This window comes from Sinocyclocheilus anshuiensis, unplaced genomic scaffold (genome assembly GCF_001515605.1).
Source record: "Sinocyclocheilus anshuiensis isolate Anshui unplaced genomic scaffold, SAMN03320099.WGS_v1.1 scaffold67, whole genome shotgun sequence".
Classification (NCBI taxonomy): domain Eukaryota; kingdom Metazoa; phylum Chordata; class Actinopteri; order Cypriniformes; family Cyprinidae; genus Sinocyclocheilus; species Sinocyclocheilus anshuiensis.
The window spans coordinates 1,905,206-1,913,525 of record NW_015552546.1 but is presented as its reverse complement, the minus strand read 5'-3'; the positions used below and the strand labels follow the sequence as shown (position 1 = coordinate 1,913,525).

At 33.8% G+C, this 8,320-nt stretch overlaps 1 long non-coding RNA gene across 1 annotated transcript; it reads left to right on the top strand.

Moving 5' to 3' along the window:
• Positions 1-2,198: 2,198 nt before the first annotated feature.
• Positions 2,199-7,084, top strand: LOC107664161 (uncharacterized). The gene is made up of 4 exons (XR_001631431.1): positions 2,199-2,294; positions 2,454-2,533; positions 6,886-6,943; positions 7,051-7,084. It is a non-coding gene; the product is annotated as an uncharacterized LOC107664161 (long non-coding RNA).
• Positions 7,085-8,320: the final 1,236 nt, after the last annotated feature.

Here is an 8,320-nt window from a genome sequence, read left to right as displayed (position 1 = left end):
ACGATGTTTTGCCAGGTTTGGGATATCTAGCTCCCAGCAGGCACTGAAGATTTGCAGTGATGTCAAATGATGTCAAGCCACTGGCTTATTTCACCAAGGTGTTCTACCAAGTGCTACTGGGAATCTGTTCTGCCTGCTGTCATCAGACTGTACAACACCTCCTCATCTTCCTCCTGCGCTGACTGTCCTCACAGCAGTCTGGGCTGCTTCCCCAGTCACGATTAATGACTGTCTCTGCGCCGAGTGTTTGTGCAGTTGAGGACTGAGCGCTTCACAATCATGCTGCTGTTTATGCATGAAATTTCCCCTTGGGGTTCAGTGAAGTCCAATTGAGTCTAGTGAATCACTTTGTTTGGGCATGAATTGATTCGCTGAATGTTTTTGCCTTTTTACACTGAATTTCTGTTTTACAGTTTTGACTGGATGGACTGAAGTGTGAAATATGAACGAACGGACATGAACGAACAATCTCAACTAAACATCTCCAAATAAGGTGACAGCATTAAACTTGAACATATTTACTATTGAACATATTCAGTATTAAGCAAGAAATTTATAATGTTCAAAATATTCTATTTTAAATAAATGCTGTTCTTTAGAACTTTCTATTCATCAAAGAATCCTGGAAATAAAATATCACGGTTTCCACAAAACATATTGAATATTAAGTTACATCAGTAGCAAATCAACATATTAGAATGATTTCTGAAGGATCATGGAACATTGATGACTATAGTAATAATGCAGAAAATTCAGCTTTGCATCATAGATATGTTACATTTTAAAATATAATCAAATAAAAAAAAATGTATTTTAAAATCTACTAATATTTCTCAATATTACTGTTTTTACTGTATTTGTGATCAAATAAATGCAGCCTTGGTGAGCAAAAGAGACTTATGCTTACCGACCCCAAACTTTTTAACCCTAGTGTATGTTTACACCAATTACAACCTTAAACTAGAAACACTACACATTTAGAAATCATATAAATGCATAACATTTCAGCATTAAAAAACCTAAAATGCCACTTGAATCAGTGAATCAGTTCATGTGTGAACATACTGATTCAGTAGATTGATTCAGACTTTCCACTGCAGCTTATGACAATGATAAGTAATTTGACTTTAATGCAATAAAATGTGACAACAAAAACCTTGCTACACTACTGTTTGTTGGAAAACAAATAGCTTGTTAATGCAATTCTAATGTAAACCAACAGCTAGAAACACCATAACAACAGACATCTAGAAGTGAATAAAATAAAGACAAAAAGTATCTTCACCACTCAATTTCAAATCATTACAATACAGGCTCCCATTAAACTTCATTAGCTTCTTGGGGAAATTAAAAAATCATGAAACTATAAAATAACTGGCAGTATCTTGCAGCTAGAAATCTAGTTTATGCGAAAACAAAAGAGCGCTAGTGAATATAATGACTCTATAATGGCACTTTAATGACAATCAATACCATTGCCCAACATGACCCATTCATCTCAGAGGAGCGAGATGAGTCTGAGGAGACTTTCATTAGTTACACACAGCTAAAATACATTACAACACTTACCTGTTCTTAATTAAAAAATGTTCATGCATTCTGTCATAATGCATAATATAGGTTAATAATAAAAGATATCACATCGTGATAATACATTATGTATAGTAAGAGATGATTAAAACCTTCACTGGTCAAATATTGGAATAATTAAGATTTTTTGTGTGTTTTTGAAAGAAGTCTTCTATTCTCTTCAAGGCTGCTTTTATGTAATCAAAAATGCAGTAATATTGTGAAATATTATTTCAATTTAAAATAACTGCTTTTTAACGTATGTTAAAATGTAATTTATTCCTGTGATCCACTGAAATGGCAGTGACTTCTAAACAATCCAGACAACTCACAATCCAACTTGTGTCAGAGGTACTGAGTGATTCCCCTGATTTAAAATGAATATTATATTTGTTAATATTAGAATTCATCAGTATTTATTTGTGATTGTGATTACAATTAAAAATCTATTTTAATAGTTATTAAAATGTAATTTATTGCTGTGTTCAAAGCTGTTTTTTTAGCATCATTACTCCAGTCTTCAGTGTCACATGGTGTATCACAGTTTCCACTAAAATATTGATCAGCACAACTGTTTTAAAGGGGCCATCGGATGCGACATGCACTTTTACAAGCAGACTGTACAACACCTCCTCATCTTCCTCCTGCGCTGACTGTCCTCACAGCAGTCTGGGCTGCTTCCCCAGTCACGATTAATGACTGTCTCTGCGCCGAGTGTTTGTGCAGTTGAGGACTGAGCGCTTCACAATCATGCTGCTGTTTATGCATGAAATTTCCCCTTGGGGTTCAGTGAAGTCCAATTGAGTCTAGTGAATCACTTTGTTTGGGCATGAATTGATTCGCTGAATGTTTTTGCCTTTTTACACTGAATTTCTGTTTTACAGTTTTGACTGGATGGACTGAAGTGTGAAATATGAACGAACGGACATGAACGAACAATCTCAACTAAACATCTCCAAATAAGGTGACAGCATTAAACTTGAACATATTTACTATTGAACATATTCAGTATTAAGCAAGAAATTTATAATGTTCAAAATATTCTATTTTAAATAAATGCTGTTCTTTAGAACTTTCTATTCATCAAAGAATCCTGGAAATAAAATATCACGGTTTCCACAAAACATATTGAATATTAAGTTACATCAGTAGCAAATCAACATATTAGAATGATTTCTGAAGGATCATGGAACATTGATGACTATAGTAATAATGCAGAAAATTCAGCTTTGCATCATAGATATGTTACATTTTAAAATATAATCAAATAAAAAAAAATGTATTTTAAAATCTACTAATATTTCTCAATATTACTGTTTTTACTGTATTTGTGATCAAATAAATGCAGCCTTGGTGAGCAAAAGAGACTTATGCTTACCGACCCCAAACTTTTTAACCCTAGTGTATGTTTACACCAATTACAACCTTAAACTAGAAACACTACACATTTAGAAATCATATAAATGCATAACATTTCAGCATTAAAAAACCTAAAATGCCACTTGAATCAGTGAATCAGTTCATGTGTGAACATACTGATTCAGTAGATTGATTCAGACTTTCCACTGCAGCTTATGACAATGATAAGTAATTTGACTTTAATGCAATAAAATGTGACAACAAAAACCTTGCTACACTACTGTTTGTTGGAAAACAAATAGCTTGTTAATGCAATTCTAATGTAAACCAACAGCTAGAAACACCATAACAACAGACATCTAGAAGTGAATAAAATAAAGACAAAAAGTATCTTCACCACTCAATTTCAAATCATTACAATACAGGCTCCCATTAAACTTCATTAGCTTCTTGGGGAAATTAAAAAATCATGAAACTATAAAATAACTGGCAGTATCTTGCAGCTAGAAATCTAGTTTATGCGAAAACAAAAGAGCGCTAGTGAATATAATGACTCTATAATGGCACTTTAATGACAATCAATACCATTGCCCAACATGACCCATTCATCTCAGAGGAGCGAGATGAGTCTTTCATTAGTTTCATTAGTTACACACAGCTAAAATACATTACAACACTTACCTGTTCTTAATTAAAAAAATTCTGTCATTTCTGTCATAATGCATAATATAGGTTAATAATAAAAGATATCACATCGTGATAATACATTATGTATAGTAAGAGATGATTAAAACCTTCACTGGTCAAATATTGGAATAATTAAGATTTTTTGTGTGTTTTTGAAAGAAGTCTTCTATTCTCTTCAAGGCTGCTTTTATGTAATCAAAAATGCAGTAATATTGTGAAATATTATTTCAATTTAAAATAACTGCTTTTTAACGTATGTTAAAATGTAATTTATTCCTGTGATCCAAAGCTGTTTTTTTAGCATCATTACTCCAGTCTTCAGTGTCACATGGTGTATCACAGTTTCCACTAAAATATTGATCAGCACAACTGTTTTAAAGGGGCCATCGGATGCGACATGCACTTTTACAAGTTGTTTGAACTGAAATGTGTGTTGGCAGTGTGTACACATTTTTTTTTAAATCTCGTTAAATCATTTCCCCTTTCTCAAATCAAGCTGTTCTCAGCTTCTTGGCTGTGTGATGTCACACAGACCCAGGCCCCTCCCACGATTGTTGATTGACACTAGTGTTTTACCTTAGACCCGCCCTGAGTGAGCTGTCATCAATCTGCCATGGACCTTTTTCACATTTCCGGGTTTCTCAGCAGCGGAAGTCGTCATAAGGCGAGTTTTTTTTTTATTTTTTTTTTACCTTTATTTATATAGCGCTTTTAACAATACACTTTTTACATACCCCATGTGACCTGTAAATGCGAAAATCCCATTTCCATTGCAGTTTTGTGAATTATTCCTTTTTCGCATTGCCTGAAAAACCACCTCATGCGCGCATAAAAACTTTTTTGCGATATATGGGCGTTTTGCAGTGTTATAAATGTACATATATTTAAAAAAAAAAAATACAAATATGAAAAACTTTCGAGGATTTACGATGATGATGACCGTTAAACATGTCATCACAGTCTTGTGAAAAAGGTGATGTAATAATGAACATAGCAGTCGTCATTTACTCCCGACATCTGAGCCACAGAAGACGCAGTGGATTACCTTTGTTTTTGAAGAGAATGCGCCCCGATCTACCAAAATGTGTTTATGTTCGCGTGAGTCATTCGTGATCCAGCCTCACCTACAGAAGAAGTTAGTATAAGGTTCTTTTATAAATCTTTGCAAATCACCTTTCCTAATAACATGATAGTTAGCAAGTTCCGCAGCTAAAGTAAACAGTCTCATGAGAATGGCTCGTCACCTCACGGAACCTCAGAGAGGCGGGATCAGCAGAGCTCATTAGCATTTAAAGGAACATGCACTAAAATAGGTAGCTGAAAACAGGGTTGTTTTTGACAAGGTAAAAGGGTGTTGTTTTACACTACCATTGAGAAATTTCAACCAAAGTATGTTATAGACTTTTCATTAAGACCCTAAAGAATCATATCAACTTGTGGAAAATGGGCATCCCTTTAAACATTTATAATAATAATAAATGGTTCTTGCGCAGCAAATCAGCATATTAGAATGATTTCTGAAGGATCATGTGACACTGAAGACTGGAGTAATGTTGCTGAAAATTCAGCTTTGCATCGCAGAAATAAACTACATTTTAACAACATGTATTCAAATAGAAACAGTTATTTTAAATCATAATAATAATTCACAATATTGCAATATTTTTGGTGAGCAAAAAAGACTTCTTTTAAAAACGTTTGACTCGTAGTGTATATAGCAGATGGAACCAATGAAAAAAAAAAAGATGCATCCTAAACTGTGAGACAGGTGTGTAATCACATACAGCAGACTAAAATATTTAGAGATTTGGAGCCTTTTAAAATCATATCTGGTTCTCTGAGCTCAAAGGCCAGATATAATACCAGGTAAACCCTTTTGATGGCCACATAATGCCGGATGTGTGGCATTACATCTATTTCAGCTCAATCCATTTAACCGGGCAGTGTTAAATGTCATGGTTTATGAACATGACATATCTGCTCATTTTATGTTTATGTGATGGCTCATAATAGTAAAAGATCTTCCCAAAGTCATTTGCGTTATAATGACTGCAGACCTTTGTCCCCCTGCTGTTCTCGAGGTAAAACAATTGTGTACACGTGCTGTGACTGGCGTACACTGATTATAGCCATATTTTCAAATACCTTCTTTTTCACTGTGATTAATTTTAGAGCTGACTGTTTCCATGGAGATATTCAAATGACTTGACATTGATTTTCCTAACTTTTCTTTGATGTTGCATCATTAAAATCTCATGGTAACCTCTGTTACCTTCGAGATCTTACCGGCAGTTGTTGTTTCATGGCAAAATGATTTAACAGCAGGTTAATGCTTAACCAAGTTTAATTCTCATCCCTGCGGAACTAACGTGTGCGTGCCGTCATTTCTCAACTCAATCAAAACTTTTAAAAAAAGGTTGTGACATTTTTTTAAGTAGATAGGAAAACTCTCTTATTGCTTTAATATAAGCACGGTCATCATGTAAATTTGTCTTTTGTTTCGTTTTCTTTGTTTTAATATGCTGTCTAATGCTGCAAATCACACTAAGTGAGTTTAGGCAAAATAATATGCTTGTTAAAACTAAGGTAAATGGCAATTTTACAGGTTATTGTTCTTATAGTAAAAACAGAGGTGGAAATGTCAAACACATGCAGCTTTAGGCAGAGATACGCTTCATAAAGAAGATTAGGCGTTTAGATTAGACACAGTCAATTAAATGCACTTTAAATGCTATTATTAATGCAAATGCACAATCCTTCTGGCAGATGTACAATGTGAAGAATACGTTCTCTATGGCTGTAAAAGAAAAACAATGAAAGGGTGTTATTCATTAGGATGCCAGTAAATTCTGTTCGAATGATTTTCAGTGTTTACAGCTTTATCAAAGAGCAAAAACAGGCATAAGCCTTGACAAGTCATTTCAGCTATATGTATTGGAAAAAACACAACAAGAAAGCATTGTGATGTAAATACAAGGAAGGTGAATCACGTAAAATAAAAACCTGAAAAGGGGTAGTTCACCCCAAAATGAAAATCTGTAATCCAGGCTGTAGATGAGTTTAGCATTGGATCACTTGTTCAACAATGTATCCTCTGCAGTGTATGGGTGCCGTCAGAATGAGAGCGCAAACAGCTGATAAAAACATCACAATAATCCACAAGTAATAATCCAGTGAAAAAAGTCCATCGCTTGTTGTCCTCTATCAAAATCCATCAAAATATTTGTTTAAAACGGTGCTTGATCTGTGCATATTTTTCTGTTGATTCAGATTACTTTTTCACTGGAGGAAACAATATTGTGGACACAGGACTTCAGGACTTAATGATGTACGGTAGTTAGATGTACAAACATGCAGCTTTTCACTTCACAAGATGTTAATTGATGAATTGGAGTGCTGAGGATTACTTGTGGATTATTGGGATGTTTTTATCAGCTGTTTGGACTCTCATTCTGACGGCACCCATTCACTGCAGAGGATCCATTGTTGACCAAGTGATGTAATGCTAAATTTCTCCAAATCTGTTCAGATGAAAATACAAACTCCTCTATATTTTGGATGGTTTGAGGGTGAGTGCATTTTCAGCAAATCATTTTCATTTTTTGGTGAGCTATTCCTTTAAGTTCCAGCAATGAATCTTTAGAAACAACAGATGTTGTGTGTGCCAGTCATTTACTCTGATGGGAGTTTAATATTTTGTCTGTGCGCAGTCTGTTTTATCTCCTTTGCATTTGCTAGATTTTGAATGAGCTGCACATTAAATGCATTTTTCTAAACTTTGGGAAAGCACAACATCAAAGCACTGACACATTCTAAAATGTAAATGTTTTGATATAAACAAAGTAGAGATGTACAAATATTTAACGATAAATGAGGTACTAGCAACCCCAAGGCTCAGTTTTCAGGGAATGCAAGAGCTGATAAAAATGTATACTTTGCATGCATTGTAAATAACTTTGGATGAAAGCATCTGGTAAATGCATAAAAACCAATAGACTGGTGGGGATTGCTGAAACCTTCAACCTGCAAGAGTATCACCGCAGGTGACAGAGTTCAGTACGGAGACATAGTGAGATTCTCATTTATCCATACATGACGGAGAGACTTAGTCAGAGAAAGATCTTTTTCATGGTAAATTTCTTCTTAAATGAAATCCAGATGGGACTTGTAATTAAATTAAAGTCATTTGCACTCTTTGTATGGTGGAAGTTAATCATCATTAAAGCTCCAGTATAAAATATAAGTGAAACACACTATTTTATGACAAAACCAAACTATTGTGACCAGTCAGACCTAAGAAAAAAAAAAGGGAAGAAAAAAATCAAAACCGTGTTCAAATTAATCTAATTTGATATATTTTGTAATAATTTGTTTGTATGGTGGAAGTTCATCATCATCAGAACTGCACAAGTATAAAATTAAATAAAATAAAAAACTGAGACATTAAATTTACTAGTGTTAAAATTAAATTAATTTGATATTTATATTATACTGTAATTTATTTGTATGGTGGTAAGTCATCATCAGAACTCCACAAGTATAAAATAGAATTAAATAAAAAACTGAGACATTAAATATAGTGTTCAAATTAAATTAATTTGATATTTTTATTATAATTTATTTGTATGGTGGAAGTCATCATCATCAGAGCTCCACAAGTATAAAATATAAATGTTTTTTTTTTTTTTTTTGGCTAAAGCAAACT